At 35.2% G+C, this 15,809-nt stretch overlaps 1 long non-coding RNA gene and 1 pseudogene across 1 annotated transcript in view; one reads left to right on the top strand and one right to left on the bottom strand.

Annotated features, from left to right (window-relative positions):
* Window positions 1-1,159: 1,159 nt before the first annotated feature.
* On the bottom strand, window positions 1,160-10,679 carry LOC116099305 (annotated as a pseudogene).
* LOC116099306 overlaps window positions 3,376-15,809 on the top strand; it is a 14,295-nt gene continuing 1,861 nt past the window's right edge. Inside the window, exon 1 of the long non-coding RNA XR_004122201.1 lies at window positions 3,376-3,407. This is a non-coding gene — a long non-coding RNA (uncharacterized LOC116099306). The remainder of the gene's footprint in view (window positions 3,408-15,809) is intronic.

Genomic DNA, 15,809 nt, shown 5'->3' on the forward strand with positions numbered 1-15,809 from the left:
GTTGTGAAGGTGTGAAGACCTGAGTCTAAGCCCTCATTTCCCCTGTAAAGCCTGGCACTGTAGCAAGATGAGATGCTTGTGGGCTGGAGAGTTACATGCACATGGCAGAAAACAAGTGGGACCTGCCTCAAACAAGGTAGAAGGTGAGGACCAGTACCACATGTTGTCTTCTGGTCATTGTGTATGTGGGCTTTCATCCACACACATGAATACATACATGTACACACAAATTGTATATACACATTTAAAATAACAAAATACACAATAGCCAACTCCAAATGTCCTTTATATTTGGATGATATTTCAGATATACTCCCCTTAATTAATTGTATACTAATTCTAATATTTTATGCATTTAATTTTTAATCATTTGAGACTTTCACATGTGTACTGAATGTAAACCAGCTCAACCTTCCTCTCTTCCCCCTTCAATTTCTCATGCTCGCTCCCACTTCTTTTCAATTTCACAATCTTTATATTACTTTGACATGGCCACATTCACACACGCGCACATGTACACACACACACACATGCACACACACACACACACACACACACACACACACAGGCATGCATTTGTGTTTAGAACTGATCACTGAGGATTCGCTAACCTATCAGGTGCTTAGCCTTTAAGAAGATGGATTCTCCCTCCGAGCAGCTGTTAGCTGTAGCTCTTCATCCAGGGGTTACCCATCTTGCCATGTTGGTCATTGTTATCATGGTATCATGGTGCAGGTCTCAGGCAACTGCATCGTTCAGATTTCAGGAGTGTTACTTCCCTGCTTGTGTAGAAGACACATCTCTCAGCAGGCATGTTGGTTCTCTGGCTCTTACAAACTTTCTGCGTAATGATCCCAAGTTAAAAATTATATTGGCTTAGAAAAGTGACAGTAGTAAGTTCTCCTCTAAGGCTTACGACTTCTCCAGGTAGTTGCTTAGGTGTACACTACCAGGTAGGAACTCTTTCTCACTAATGTTTCCACTTTCTGGCTACTCTGAGCAGCAAATGATATGAATGAGCAAATATCCCTATATTGGGATAGAGAATCCTTTGGGTATATGCCCAAGAATGATGCCTGATCACATGGAAGATCTATTTCAAGTTTCTTTCTTTTCTTTTCTTTTTTTTTCAGTCTTGCATATTATTGTCATTGTCGTCTCAGGCCTTGACTGCATACTTGTGCAGCGGGTACAGCCGCTCTTTCCACTGCTGCTTCTTGGTCCTCAGTTTCTCTTCGTGCTTGGTGAACATGGCTCTAGTCTTCTTGGGCCACAGGTCCAGGGGCTTGTACTTCTTGTTCTTGTAGAATTTCCTGAGGTTTTCTTTTTGAGTCTGGTTAATGTTAATGAGGACTCGGGCAATGGGTTTTCATATGACTCGTATCTTGGAGAGCATGGATGCGGTGCTGCCTGTCACTTTGGCGACGCGAAGCTGGGACAATTCCACTTTCAGATCGTCCAGTTGTTTCAACAGCTCCTCCTTCTTCTTGACACGCAGGTCTCGAGCTTTAATCTTGGCCATTGCTGCGTTGTTCATGGCTGAGGCCGCCTGGTTTGAGAGAAAGAGGAAAGGGCGGACTGTTTGTAGCTTTTTGAGGAACTACAACACTAATGTCTAGTGACCACATGAGAATGTAAGCCCTTCCAATTATTACTAAAGGTTTCCTGTTCACCATATCTATACCAGTGTTTGTGATTATTTGTATTTTTGATCTTAGTAATTCTAACGAGGAATAGATGAAATCTCAAAGCAGTTCTAATTTTCATTTCTTTGATGTCTAAAAATATTTCTCAGCTTGCATTTTATTTTTGAGAACCATGCTTAGTTCTATACTCCATTTTAAAATGGTGTTGCTTGTTTTCTTGATGTTTGTATTTTAAGAAAAAATTTAAAAATATTTTATTGATATTAACTTTATAAGTGAAAAGTATATTTTCCCTATTTTACTCAAAATAGATTCTTTTCTCATGCAATATATTTAGAGTATAGTTTCCTCTCACAGTCCCTGTCCCCCATCTCATCTTCCATCTGGACCCACTTCCTAGATTTTCAAAGAAGAGTTAGGGCCAGTACTCCTCAAATTATTCCACTAAATAGAAACAGAAGGAACATTTCCCAATTTAGTTTTATAAAGCCACAGTTATACTGATACTCAAACCATATAAAGACTCAACAAAGAGAATTACAGACCAATTTCCCATAGGAGCATAGATGTAAAAATACTCAATAAAATACTTGCAAACCAAATCCAAAAACACACCAAGAAATGTCATCCACCATGATCAATAGACTTCATCCTACAGATGCAGAGATATTTTTAAATATACAAAAATCAATAAATATAATCCAAAATATAAACAAACTGAAAGAAAAAAAAAACCACATGATAATCTTAGTAGATGCAGAAAGGACCTTTGGTAAAATCCAATACCCCTTCATGATAAAATGTCCTAGAGAGATTAGGGACACACCTGAACATAATAGAGGCAGCTTGCAGCAAGTTCACAGCTAACATCACTCTATCTTTCTTTCTTTTTCTTCCTTTTCCTCTTTTTCCTTAATTGTTTGTATATTCTAGATACTAACTCCTTGCTACATGTAAGTCTGAATTTCTTTCCAATCTATAAGCTACCTCTTCACTTAAATGATTTTTTTAAGCTAAAAGATCTGTTTCTATTTTCTTTATTTTATATATGTGAGTCCACTGTTGCTTTCTTCAGACACACCAGAAGGGGACATCGGATCCCATTAAAGATGGTTGTAAGGCCTTGGTGTTACTGGAAATTGAACTCAGGACCTCTGGAAGAGCATTCCGTGCTCTTAACCTCTAAGCCATCTCTCCAGCCTGAGGTTCCATTGTTAATTTTTGGTTTTAATACCCCAACTAGCAGAGTGTATTCACAAAATCCTTTCGATGCCAGTGAGTTCAAGTGTACTCCCTCCTCCCCTCCTTTATCAACATTTCTGTTGAAGTTCTTGATCCATTTGAAGTTGAGTTGTACACAGGGTAAAAGATAAGATCCAGTTTCATTCTTTGACACAGAGCTGTCTAGTTTGCTGAACACCATTTTTTTTTTTTTTGGTAACTTTAAAATTTTTAAATCTTTTTATTTTTTATTTTCTTTTGTTGGATATTTATTTCTCCTCCAGAAACCTCTACTGCATGCCTCCTCCCCTGCTTCTATGAGGGTGCTTCCACAACCACCTGCCTCCCCATAACCTCCTGTCTCCCCACCCTGGCATTCCCCTATACTGGAGCATCAAGTCTTCACAAGACCAAGGGCCACTCCTCCCATTGATGCCTGACAATGATCCTCTGTCACATATGCAGTTAGAGTCATGGGTCCCTCCCTCGATATGTACTCTTTGGTTGGTGGTTTAGTCACTGGGAGCTCTGCTGAGTCCGGTTGGTTGATATTGTTGTTCTTCCTATGGGGTTGCAAACACCTTCTGCTCCTTGGGTCCTTCCTCCTAACTCCTCCACTGGGGACCCCGTGCTCAGTCCAATGGTTGGCTGGAAGCATCCACCTCTGTATTTGTCAGGCTCTGGCAGAGCCTCTCAGAAGAGAGCTATATCAGGCTCCTGTGAGCAAGCACTTCTTGGCATCCACAATAGTATCTGGGTTTGGTTTCTGTATATGGGATGGATCCCCAAGTGGGGCAGTCTCTGAATGGCCTTTCCTTCAGTCTCTGCTCTGCACTTTGTCTCTGTACTTCCCGTGAGTATTTTGTTCCCCCTTCTAAGGACTGAAGCATCTACACTTTGGTAATCCTTCTTTTTGAGCTTTATATGGTCTGTGAATTGTATTTTGGGTATTCTGAGCTTTTGGGCTAATATCCACTTATCAGAGAGTACACGCCATGTATGTTCTTTTGTGATTGGATTACCTCACTCAGGATGATATTTTCTAGTTCCATCCATTTGTCTAAGAATTTAATGAATTTGTTGTTTTTAATAGCTAAGTAGTACTCCATTGCGTAAATACCACATTTTCTGTATCCATTCCTCTGTTGAAGGACATCTGTGTTCTTTCCAGCTTCTGGCTATTATAAATAAGACTGCCTTGGACATAGGGGAACATGTGTCCTTGCTATATGTTGGAGAATCTTTTGGGTACATTCCCAGGATTGACCATATAATTGGTCACAAAACAGGCCTTAACAGATACAAGAAGAAATTGAAATGATTCCATGCATGTCATCCGATCACCATGGACTGACTCACAGACTCACTGTAGGAGTCTTTCACTTCCTCAGGTAGATTTATTCCAATATATTTCACTTTGAAACTATTATGAATGATACTTTTTCTTCAATTTATTTATTAGTGTTTATCATTTGAATAAAAGAAAGCTATTGAATTTTCTGTGCTAGTTGTATATCCAGCTACTTTGATGCTTTTTTTTTTTTTTTTTTTTTTTTTTTTTTTTTTTTTTTTTTTTTTTTTTTTTTTTTTGGTCAACTTTAGGAGTATAATTATAAGTGTTCTTTAATGTATGGAATCAAATTACCTGAAAATTGTTTGGTTGGTTGTTTTTTTTTTTTTACTTCTTTTTCTGCTGGTGATTTTGCCTTTATATACTTCACTTGTCCTGTTGCTCGAGTTAAGACTTCATTGTATATTGAATATGTTTTCTTCCTGGTTTTAATGTCTATGCTTTGAGTTTTTCTCTATTTAGTAAGATGGCTCATAGGCCTGTTATGCTTTTAAATTTTATTTCTATTCTTAAAATATTAAGATATGTTTGCTGATTCTCTAGATTCTTTCAGACTTTTTATAATAAAGTTATGTTAGACTTTGTTCTTAGCCTTTTTGATATCTAATAAGATGATCATGTGTTTCTGTCCTTTAGTCTGTTTATGTGGGGATGACTTCATATATACTTAATGTATATTGAACCATCCATGCATCTCTATGATAAAGCCAAAGTGATATTAGTGAATTTTTTGATGTGTTCTTAAATCCAGCTTGCAATTATTTTATTGGAAAATTTTATGTCTATAATCATCAGATACTTTCATTTTTGTTGTTGCTGGGATTTTATTTTTGATATTGGGGTAACAACTGGCTTTGTAAAAAGCATTTGAAAATGTTCCTATTCTATTTTATTGAATAATTTGAGGAGTTATGGGTCCTATCTTTTCTTTGAAGACTTGGTAGATTTCTATGTTGAGTCCATCTGGCCCTGGATATTTTTTTAGGTGGGAGAATTTTAATTAGTAGTTCCATCTCATTGTATGATATGAGTCTAATTAAATTATTTATTTTATCTTAATTTAGCTTTGCTAGACCACATGCATCTATAAATTCAGATGTTGATTTTTAAAGTATATGCTTTGGATTCTCTTTATTTCCTCAGTGCAATTTGTAATGTTCATTTTCATCTCAAATTTCATTCATTGGGTTTTCTCTGTTGGTTAATTTAGCTAAAGATGTGTTAATTTTTTCAAGGAAGAAACTGTTTTTTATTTTTTTAATATTTGTTATTAATTGGTTTGCATTTAATTAATTTTATTTGAGAATTTTTTGATATAGGTACCTATCAGAATAAAGTTTCCTTTCAACACTGCCTTTGTTTTGTCCCATAGGTTTTAATATGTCATTTTCCTTTTCATCCAACTTCAGAAATTTATATTTTTCTTCTTGACTTCTTTCTTGACATAATTGCTATTCAATCGTCTATGTATTTTCTATAGTTTTTATATGGTTGATAACTGACTTTATCCCCATTGTGGTCAGATAGGATGGAGGAAGTTATCTCAATTTTGCTGTATTTTTTGAGACTTACTTGTGTTCAGGTATGTAGTTGATTTTGAAGGAATTCCATGGACTACTGAAAAGAATCTATACTCATTAGTGTTTGATGGAATATTCTGTAAACATCTATTAGGACCTTTTGATTTATAATATTATTTAAGTCTAGAGTTTATTTATTCTTGATGGACTGTCTATTAATGGGAATATGCTATTGGTCATCCATTATCACTGATTTGGGGGACAATCTAAGTTTTTACCTACAAAATTGTTACTTTTGGAAAAATGGATGTGGATATTTATTTAGAATTGTAATATTCTGTTGGTGACTTTTACCTTTAATGAAGTATCCCTTCTTATCTCTTCTGGCTAATGGTTTGAAGCATATTTTGTCAGATACTAGAATATTTATATTGCCTTGTTTCTTAGCTCCACTTTCTTCAAATACCGTTTTCCATCCTATTACCCTAGATGGTCTCTATCATTGATGGTGGAATGAGTTTCTTGGAGATAGCATGAAGATGGATCATGCTTTCCAATATAATGGTAGTATATATTTTCATTAGAGATGTGAGGACATTGATAATGAGTGATTATTAAAAAGTTGTGTATTAATTCCTGCAATTTTGTATATTTTGCAGGGTTTTCTCAGATCTTTTTTGATTACCTGTCCTGGCATTGTTTGTTCTCTTTGTCCTCTTGAGTGTATGTATCATTCTCTTCAGAGCTAAACATCTCTTCTATTTCCTTCTGTAGGGCTGTCTCGATAGACACATCAATTTTTTTTATCATGGTAACTTTTGATTTCTCCTTCAACTTTAATAGATAGTTTTGCTGGGTATAATAATCCAAGTTGACAATGTATACTTTCACTACTTGGAGTATACCTTCGCAGACCCTCTTGGCTTTAAATGTTCCTGTCATCTAATCTGGTCATTTTTTTATAGAGGGCCTGCTGGTATAAGTTACTTGGCCTGTTTGGGCTGAAGCTTTCTCTATTGAAACTTCTCTATATGTATTTAGCTGTCAACAGCCTGCATTTATCAGATTTTAATATTCTTTATTTATTTTGTGTTTTAATATTTTAGCTATATTACATTGTTAAGAAATTTTTTCTGGTCTTGCTTGTTTGTTGTTCTATAGGTTTTCTTTTTATTCCTGGATGAGGATATTTTCTATTGTCTTGGGGATTTTTCTTTTATGATTTTACTGAATATATTTCTATGCCTTTGCTGTAGTACTCTCTTTCTTTTATGAATATAAATTTGGAGGTTATGTATTTTTTCACGATGTTCCAAAACTCTCCCACATCTCATTCATAATTAACAAGAATTCTTACTGACTTTTATTGTGTGATCAAATTTTTCTACTTTACTTCGACCCTGACTTTCTGGTTCTGACATGATCTATTCTGTTGATGAGGCTTTCCCTTAAGTTTTAAATTGGCTTGTGATTTTCATTTCCATTATTATTTTGATTTTGATTTTCTTAAAGACCAAAACTTGGTTTTTATGTCTTTGAGGCTTTCCCTCGTGTTTTGATTGGCTTGTGGCCTTAATTTCAATCATTATTTGACTTGGATTTTCTTTAAAAGCTCAAACTTGCTTTTTCTGTCTTTTATGTACTTTTTCCTTCTTTTATCCCTGTATCTTTTTTTTCTATAGTTATAATCTTCTTTTGAGTTAATTGGGTGTTGTTCTGGGTCATTTTCATTAGGGCCCATTACCATCTATTTTATATTTTTTGAGAAGACATGTTATTTTGGGGGGGGTGTTGTTTTCATCTTTGTGTTGGAATTTGTAAAAAAATAATATCTGGAGTTAGTTTTTTGTTTAAGTTTTCCTTTCTCTTCTTGAACCAAGGATCAACTCACCTTCCTTTCAGTATGAGCATTTGGAGTCTTCAAAATTAAGCATATTCATAGCAAGGTAGCATAGTTGGGGCTATAGCTTCTATTTCTGGGCTTCTTTTGCATTCAGTGACTTGGTCAAGAAAGAAGCTTGAAACAATATTCCTTTGTTTGTATGTAATGCTTCTGGATCTCAAAGGCAGACATGATGACTGAAATCTCAGAAGGATACCAAGGGCCTCATATAAGGTGGCAGTACCTAGAAAGCACCCATAGGGCTTTGAGCTGAACTAAATGAAGCAGGAATAAAAGGGAGAGTAGAAATAACCTCTGTGTGACCTCCTTGATTTATGCTGTGATATAGTTTGCCAGTATTTTATTGAAAACTTTTGCATTATTGTTCATCAAGGAGATTAGCCTACAGTTTCCCCTTTCTGTAATGTCCTTATGTGGTGTTTGGTATTGGTGTGATACTGGCTTTTTAGAAGAGTTTGAATGTGCTTCTTCTGTTTCTATTGTTTTTAAATACTTAAGAAATGTTTGTTTTAGTAATATTTTGAAAGTAGAATTCGGCTGTGAATCCATCTGGATTTGATATTTTTATTTATCCAGAAGGCTTCTGATTTCTGTTTCAAACTATTTGTTATGGTCTGTTTAAAGTTGTTGATCTCTGTTGGATTTAAATTTGGTGGTTCAGATGAGTCTAAATATTTGGCTGCTTTTTAAAAGTTTTTTAACTTAATAGAGTTTTTAAAGTATTTTCTAATAAAAATCTGAATTTCTTTGGTGTTTTTTATAATTTCCCTGAACATATCTCATCTTGCTTATTTGGGTCTCCTCTATCTTTCTTTTGGTTAGTTTGGATAAAGGTCTATTGATCCTGCTCATCTTTTCAAAGCACCAGTTCTTAGATTTGTAGCTCTTGGTACTATATTTTGTTGGTGGTAAAAAATATTTTTTTTCTATCTCACAAATTCTGCCATGGTTTTTATTATTTCTTCCCATATACTGGATTTTAGTTTTTCTATTGTTTCCCAAACACTTTGAGTTGCATAATTAGTTCTCTTATTTTTACTCTTTTTTGTTTTTTAATGTACCAACTTTGTACCATAAATATCCATCTGAGGACTGGGTTTTAATGTGTCCTGGATGTTTTGTTGCTTTTTTGTTTTTGTTTACTTTCATGATTTATTTTTTTCTTGATTTCTCCTTTGATCCATTCATCATTCAGTGGTGTTATTTAATCTCTATGAACTTATGTAATTTCCAGAGACTCTTTTGGAGTTAATTTCAAGCTTTATTGTATTGAGGTTAGATTGGACATGTGGTGTTATTTCACTAGAATTGACCCATCTCATGAAATCTAGTAATATGCTCTTTATAAAACGGCATTTGCCAGAATTTGTTGCAGATATGTTTAGAACTATAGTGTCTTCTTGCCTAGCTATTACTAATTCTAAAATTTTAGAAGACTAGCCATAATTTTTTGTAGAATATGGCTTACTCAATGTATTCATGAGTGACTTCTATAGTTAACAATATTTTATGCATATCATTTCTTGATAATATTGCTAAATGTAATAGAAATCATAACCTATATTACTTTTTATGATAAAGTTAAAAGTTATTTGTATCTTTTGATTTTTGATTTGTATCTTTTGATTTGTATCTTTTGATTAGAGAAATGTATTAACTTATCAAAGAGTACAGGAACTAGATATGTATTACTGTAACTAAAACATTCAATTTAAAATTTTTATTACTACCTTTGAAAAATACATTTTCTTAACAATTAAATCATATTCTATTATGATGGTAAAATAACGGTAGTTTCAGAAGATAAGTTTCTAACCACCCACATTACAAAGGAATCCAGAATAAACAAAATTTAATTATTATTAAAGATAATTATTCTATTTCTTGGTATATTGATTTATAGTAATTATGTGCAATTGAGGTTTCTAACACTGCAATATTAAGACTTACACAGCATTCCACTTTACATTATTCTTATCCTATAAGTATTTTATCATATAATTTGAAGGTCTTCATATAAATAATAAAAATAACTGTAGAAAAGACTGAATAGCAGGTTTGATAGTTAAGAGTGCTTGCTGATCTTTCAAAGGATCTAAGTTCAGTTAGCAGTACACATGTTGGGTAGTACACAATTATCAGTAAACTCCAGCTCCTGACGACCCAGGGCCTTCTTTTGTCTCCCATGGGCATCCGCACAGACATGCACATGTGTGCACAGAGACACACATGTACACATAAACAGAAATAATTTGTTTAAATAAAAGAGAACATGTAAGAGTGTTGAGAATGCTTTGTAGCTCTGAAAACAATTGTTTGAAAAGATTCATGTCTAGAAATTGTCACTCATGTGTTGTGTTCAGTGAAATGTCCCTCCATGTTCCTTGCTCAATTTCTGAGCAATTGTTTGTTGAAGTTTTTTGAGGAATATTTGTGTGTTCTCTAGAGCATGCACCCTTGAAGAAAATGCAGGTTAAAGCCACAATCAGATACAAGTTAGAAAAGAATTGTAATAACAGCAAATAGTGCTTCTGATCTGGGTGAAATGCAGCTCTGGTTTCCCTGAGAAACAAAACAGTTATTCACCTGGCAAAAGAGTTTGGTCTTTTTCTTTTAAAACTAACAGTCAAGGATTCAGCTATCATAAAGCCCAATGACTCCTTTCTTGGGTATTTATCTCAGAACAAAAACAAACAAACAAACAAAAGAAAAACAAAACTATCTTTACCAATAAATAAGTAAACAAAATAACAAAACCAAACAAAAAATTAAAATTGCATTCAACTGTATGATAGCTTGACTCAATAAAAGATTGACCATACAGATTTGATATACTTGCTTTATAGAATATGATTTAATATTATGAGTGAAACCCAGAGACCCCGGATAGAACGTAAGATGACTGACAAAGAAAAGGCAATGAAATGATTTCTAATGATATTCCTCTGTTGTACTCATACATCAGTCTCTAGTCCAGTTGTCATCACAGGGCTATCACCCAGCAGCAGATGCAGACTCATAACCAAACACTAGGCAGAGCCAGAAGAATCCTGCAAAAGAAGAGAAGGAAGGATTCTAAGAGCCAGGGGATTAAAAGACACCAGCAGAGCATGGCTCATATGACCAACTAAGCGGGGTTCATAGGGGTTCTCAGAGACTGAAGTGACAACCACAGACCCTGCGTGGATCTGAATTAGGTCCTCTGCATATACCTTATGGTTGTGTATCATGGTGTTCCTGTTGGACTCCCAATAGTGGGAGTAAGGGTTATCTCTGACTCTTTTGCCTGCACTTGGGACCCCCTTTCTTCTACTAGGTTGCCTTGTCTAACATTAGTATGAGGGCTTGTGCCCATGCTTACCGCATCTTGTTGAGCCATGTTCAGTGGATATCCCTGAGAGTCCTCTGTTAAAAAAAAAAGAAAGAAAAAAATAGAGGAAGAATGGGTTTGAGGAGAGAGGGGATGGGGAAAGGGACTAGGAGTGAAGGCAGGGGAAATGGTGGTCAGGATGTAATGTAGAAAAGAAGAAGTTTTATTTAATAGAATAAAATACATTCTTATTATGTATGTATGTATGTATGTATGTATCTATCTATCTATCTATTTTTATATATAATGTACATATGTATGTTACAACTTGAATAACTTCCTGAAAATTATATTGAGAAACATCAGTATTATATGGTAATATGTCACATAATTCTATTTGTGCAATATCTTGAAATGACAGAATATTATATGAAATTACAGAAATGATAGCAATGGAATAGAATCTATGGCTTTTCATGGGGTGGGTGATTGGAAGAGAGGGGAATGAATGTGTTAATAGGAAAATCAAGGGCATCCTTATGGTGATGAAACTATGTATGGATGGATTTTATTGGTAAACAAAATTTTATCACATACATACATAAACATTGATGGACATGCAAGTAAGTGAATAAAATTTGGTAAAATGCTAACTAGATCATAATTTTATTGGTACTGTCTAGTGAGTTGTTTTCCAAAATGTCAGCATTGGGAAATTGAGTAAAGTATATATATTGAGACTCTGTTATTACTACTTATGACCCCATAGGAATTTATATTTATTTCAATAATGTATAAAGTGGGCAATTATATCAATGAAGACTGACAAACCTATACTTCAGTGGCTATTGTGTATTAAAGTTTCTTTTTGCTAGTCATTCAAACCTTCATCACCAGAATGAAATAACAGATGTCAGCCAAGGAATGGTAAAGCGGGCTCCTCAGGCAGATAGTTTGGCAATGTGAAAGCGATAGATATTCTGCAGTCAAAATCTGAATATGAACTGTTCGCAAATCCCTAGCTGAGTACACATTACATATGCATTGAGTAGGTGCCCCAGAGCAAAATGAACTGGAAACTGAGAGTCAACTAGGACTCTTTAAGAACTCTAAAATTCTGAACTGCTTCTGGTAAGGTTAAGACTTTGTTGCAGTTTTAAAAAGCATGTGCTTAGTTACCCACAATTCAGCTAGTATGACTTTGAGATTCAAACACAACTGGAAATTTAAAAGAAAATGCACAGACCCAGCCATGAAATCACACAGGCTGTGAGAAGTAAATTTGAATGTAAAATCTTGATAGATTGTTGGACTTAATGATTCAACAGTATGAAGAATTAAAAATCAAAACCAAAACCAGAATAAAAAAACAAACAAAAGCCAAAAACCAAACCAAACCAAAAAATCCTGGTAGCCAAATATGCCATAATTAGTGAAATTATTTTACAAATAAAACTAAATACGAGCCTGGTGAGATATACTGAAAATCAGGAGGTCTTACTGTTCTTTCAGCAGATTGCCAAGGACCCACATCAGCCAGCTTGTAAATTGCCTGTTTAACACCAGTTCCAGCTGATTTGACACCCTCTTCTGGTATCCATGGAACAAAGGCAAAATAAACAAAGCAACCTGAGAAAGGTTTCTAGGAGAAAAAGAGGGGCTAAGAAAGGCAAGTCATGGGTATATGTCCATGATGAATGGGGTACCTGTGACATAAGGTGGGACTACAAACACAGGATGACACACAATGATGCAGAAGGCAAGTATTTTCAAAGCTTCTTGTGAGTGAGATTTCCTTCAGTGCCTCTCTTCTGCATTTTCTGTGGTGTATACATGTGTAAAATTTTGATATAAAGTGACAATTGCTTAATGTTCAGCCCAAATCACTTGACATTTAATTTATACATTTACACACATACATTTTTACTGTAAAATGGGAACATATTTAAATGTAAGTCTGTATCCACATCAGGAATATGACTGTTTATCATGTAAGTGACAACTCACGGTTTTATTGTAATGATGTGCCATAGTTTATTTGCCTTCTATTGGTGGATATTTAGTTATTTTTCAGAGTATTTTTTTTCTCATTCAAGTGGCTATCAATTATGTGTATGTGTTATCTTGTTTACTTTCATATTTATTTTATTATGATGATTCATAGGATTAATTTATCTGGCCAAATTACTGATTGGAACACTTTGAGCATACTTAATAATAATGGGTATTTATTGTCAAACGCTCCTTGAATGGTTGAAAATTTATGTGAAATAACACATGCTTGTTTTCTACATCTGTACCAACACCTCACATTATCAATGTTCTGTTGTCTTTTACAGTCTAGCTGAGGGATGATGACATACTGCTGGTGTCCTGGTCAGGATTTCTTTAGTTTTCAATGATTAGAGTTCCTAGTGTAAATAGCAAAGGTGAAATGGTATCTAAATGAATCTAATTTTTGGAAATAACAATAGTGTTTACCTTGACATTGACATGAGGGTTAAATGGAAATGAGATATGTGGAATGTTTAGCATGGAGTTGACACATAGTCTAGAAGGCGTTCTTTGTTAGCATGTGTGAAACTGAGCCTTTTCTATAGAGAAATGGACATTAGTTGGGCATTTCTACCTGACGAATGTCTCTTGCTCTCAGAAAGCAAACCACCCTGCATTCTTTTGGACATCTCTCCCCTTCCTAGTCATAACATCCTGCTGAAGGAGTTGACCTCATAAAGCGGGTACGTACATAGTAGGACTCCTCCAATAAATGAGCTTGAGGGTGAGGGGATTATGTCAGTAAGGGATCCAGAGTCCAAGGTTGGCCAAGTTAATTAGAAACTTACCAGAGATGCTGAAAGACAGAACTCATGCCTGGTGTTATTAACTGACCGAAGAAGACATGAATGGGCATGTCGCAGGTCCTAGAAAAGATCCCAGTATTGTTACTCTGATAGTATTAAACTGTCCTCTAAGTACATGTATCTGTATATAAATTATCACATCTTTATATGATAGATGAGTGCATCTCTCAACCCTCATCAGGGTAGCTCTTTTCTGTAGTAGTGATTCCACAAAGACCCACAATTGGTCAAAGACAGAGAATAAAAGACTTGAGTGCTCAGCCCTAACACATCCCCCCGGCACACAAAACCATGGAAATCCTTATGGAAAAGGGGGCAGAAAAATTGTAAGAGACAGAAACAGTGGATGATTACAGCGAAGATGATTCTTTTAGATATTACAGGTCTGTTGTACATGTGAACTCACAGTGGCTATGACTGCATACGGCCCATCCAAGATTAAGCCAGCCAAATCTCAAGACAGTTAAGGGAAGTGGTCGAAAAGTCCTACCCCCTAGATGAGGATGGCAGTTGATGGCTGCTGTAGAAGGGAGAATTGGTTTCCTTCAGGGATATGGCTCCAATAGACGATACCCATGCTACAGTAGATAGACTGACACGCACGGCCACTTAGGGATTACTAAGTGGATTTTGAGTTTAAAAACAAAAAGAATACACAAACTTGGATGAGAATAGTGGGGGTGGGGGATGAGAATCAGAAATCAGAAGGGAAGAAAATTGTAGGTAAATAAAATAATAATAATAATAATAATAATAATAATAATAGTAGTAGTAGTAGTAGCTAGCATATGGTATATGTTATTAAATTCTTAGACAATAAAGGAAGAGATACGAGAAAGTGGCTTAAAAAAAGGTGAGCTGGGCAGTAGTGGTGCACATCTTTAATCCCAGCACTTGGGAAGCAGAGGCAGGCAAATTTCTGAGTTCGAGGCCAGCCTGGTCTACAGAGAGAGTTCCAGGACAGCAGAGGGCTACACAGAGAAACCCTGTCTCGAAAAACCAAAAAAATAAATAAATAATAAGTAAAAAAATAAAAAGCAATAAATGTTGAGGATCTTGCTGTCTTCTGTGTTTATGTAAACATCAACCCAAGGAAAAGTCCTTATAGCAGAAGGAGGAGGTGAAAACTAGGAGAGCCCAGTGCCCTGTGCCTCTGGGGAAAGCTGGACCTGTTTTTCATGGTTCATCTCCTTAGCATCCTCATTGCCTGATACTATTGCAATTGAGTTTCTGCCATCTATGAACAAAAACTTTCTGTTTGAAACACTAGTTTTTGGCAACCAATATTTTTTATGCACAAAACTATTTTAAGCTGTGGCTGACTTTATTTTTTTATTTATTAGAAATTTAAATTTTGATGCTACTCTGATAGACAATTTTGAATATTGTGAGAAACTTAACCTTAAAAAAATAATATTCTTAGGCCACTGCACATACAATGATCAGGCATTTCTGGCATCTAGGCCAATAGATCCCTTTGTATCTGAACTCTGACAATTTGGGGGATGATTTAAATATTTATGTAAACTTGGCTACACTGTGATGATGGCTCTAAATCTAGGATACTGGGAACCCATGATGATGACCAGAATTTATTTATGGGCTCTTTAAAAATTCTGTCTCTGAGTTAGTTATAAGCCCATTGGTTACAAGTACTGGCTGTTCTTCCAGAGGACCTGGGTGTGATTCTCAGCATCCACTTGGCAGACAGCTCAGAACAGTCTGTACCTTAAGTCCCAAGGAATCAGAGACTCTGTAGGCATTGCATACACATGATGCACATTCATGTGGGTAAAACATCCATATATGTAAAATAAGGTAATTTAAAGCAATCCTAGCTAAGAGCATGTAGATAATCCTTTTTCCTCTAATAATTGGGTTCTGTCACAAGTTTCTGAATCTTTCTCTGTTTATTTTCTTTAAAATAAGGCTGATAATTATAGCTATTTGGTAAATCAATGACTATAATTATAATATATATTAAATAAATTTACATT

Source organism: Mastomys coucha, unplaced genomic scaffold, assembly GCF_008632895.1.
Source record: "Mastomys coucha isolate ucsf_1 unplaced genomic scaffold, UCSF_Mcou_1 pScaffold20, whole genome shotgun sequence".
Classification (NCBI taxonomy): Eukaryota; Metazoa; Chordata; class Mammalia; order Rodentia; family Muridae; genus Mastomys; species Mastomys coucha.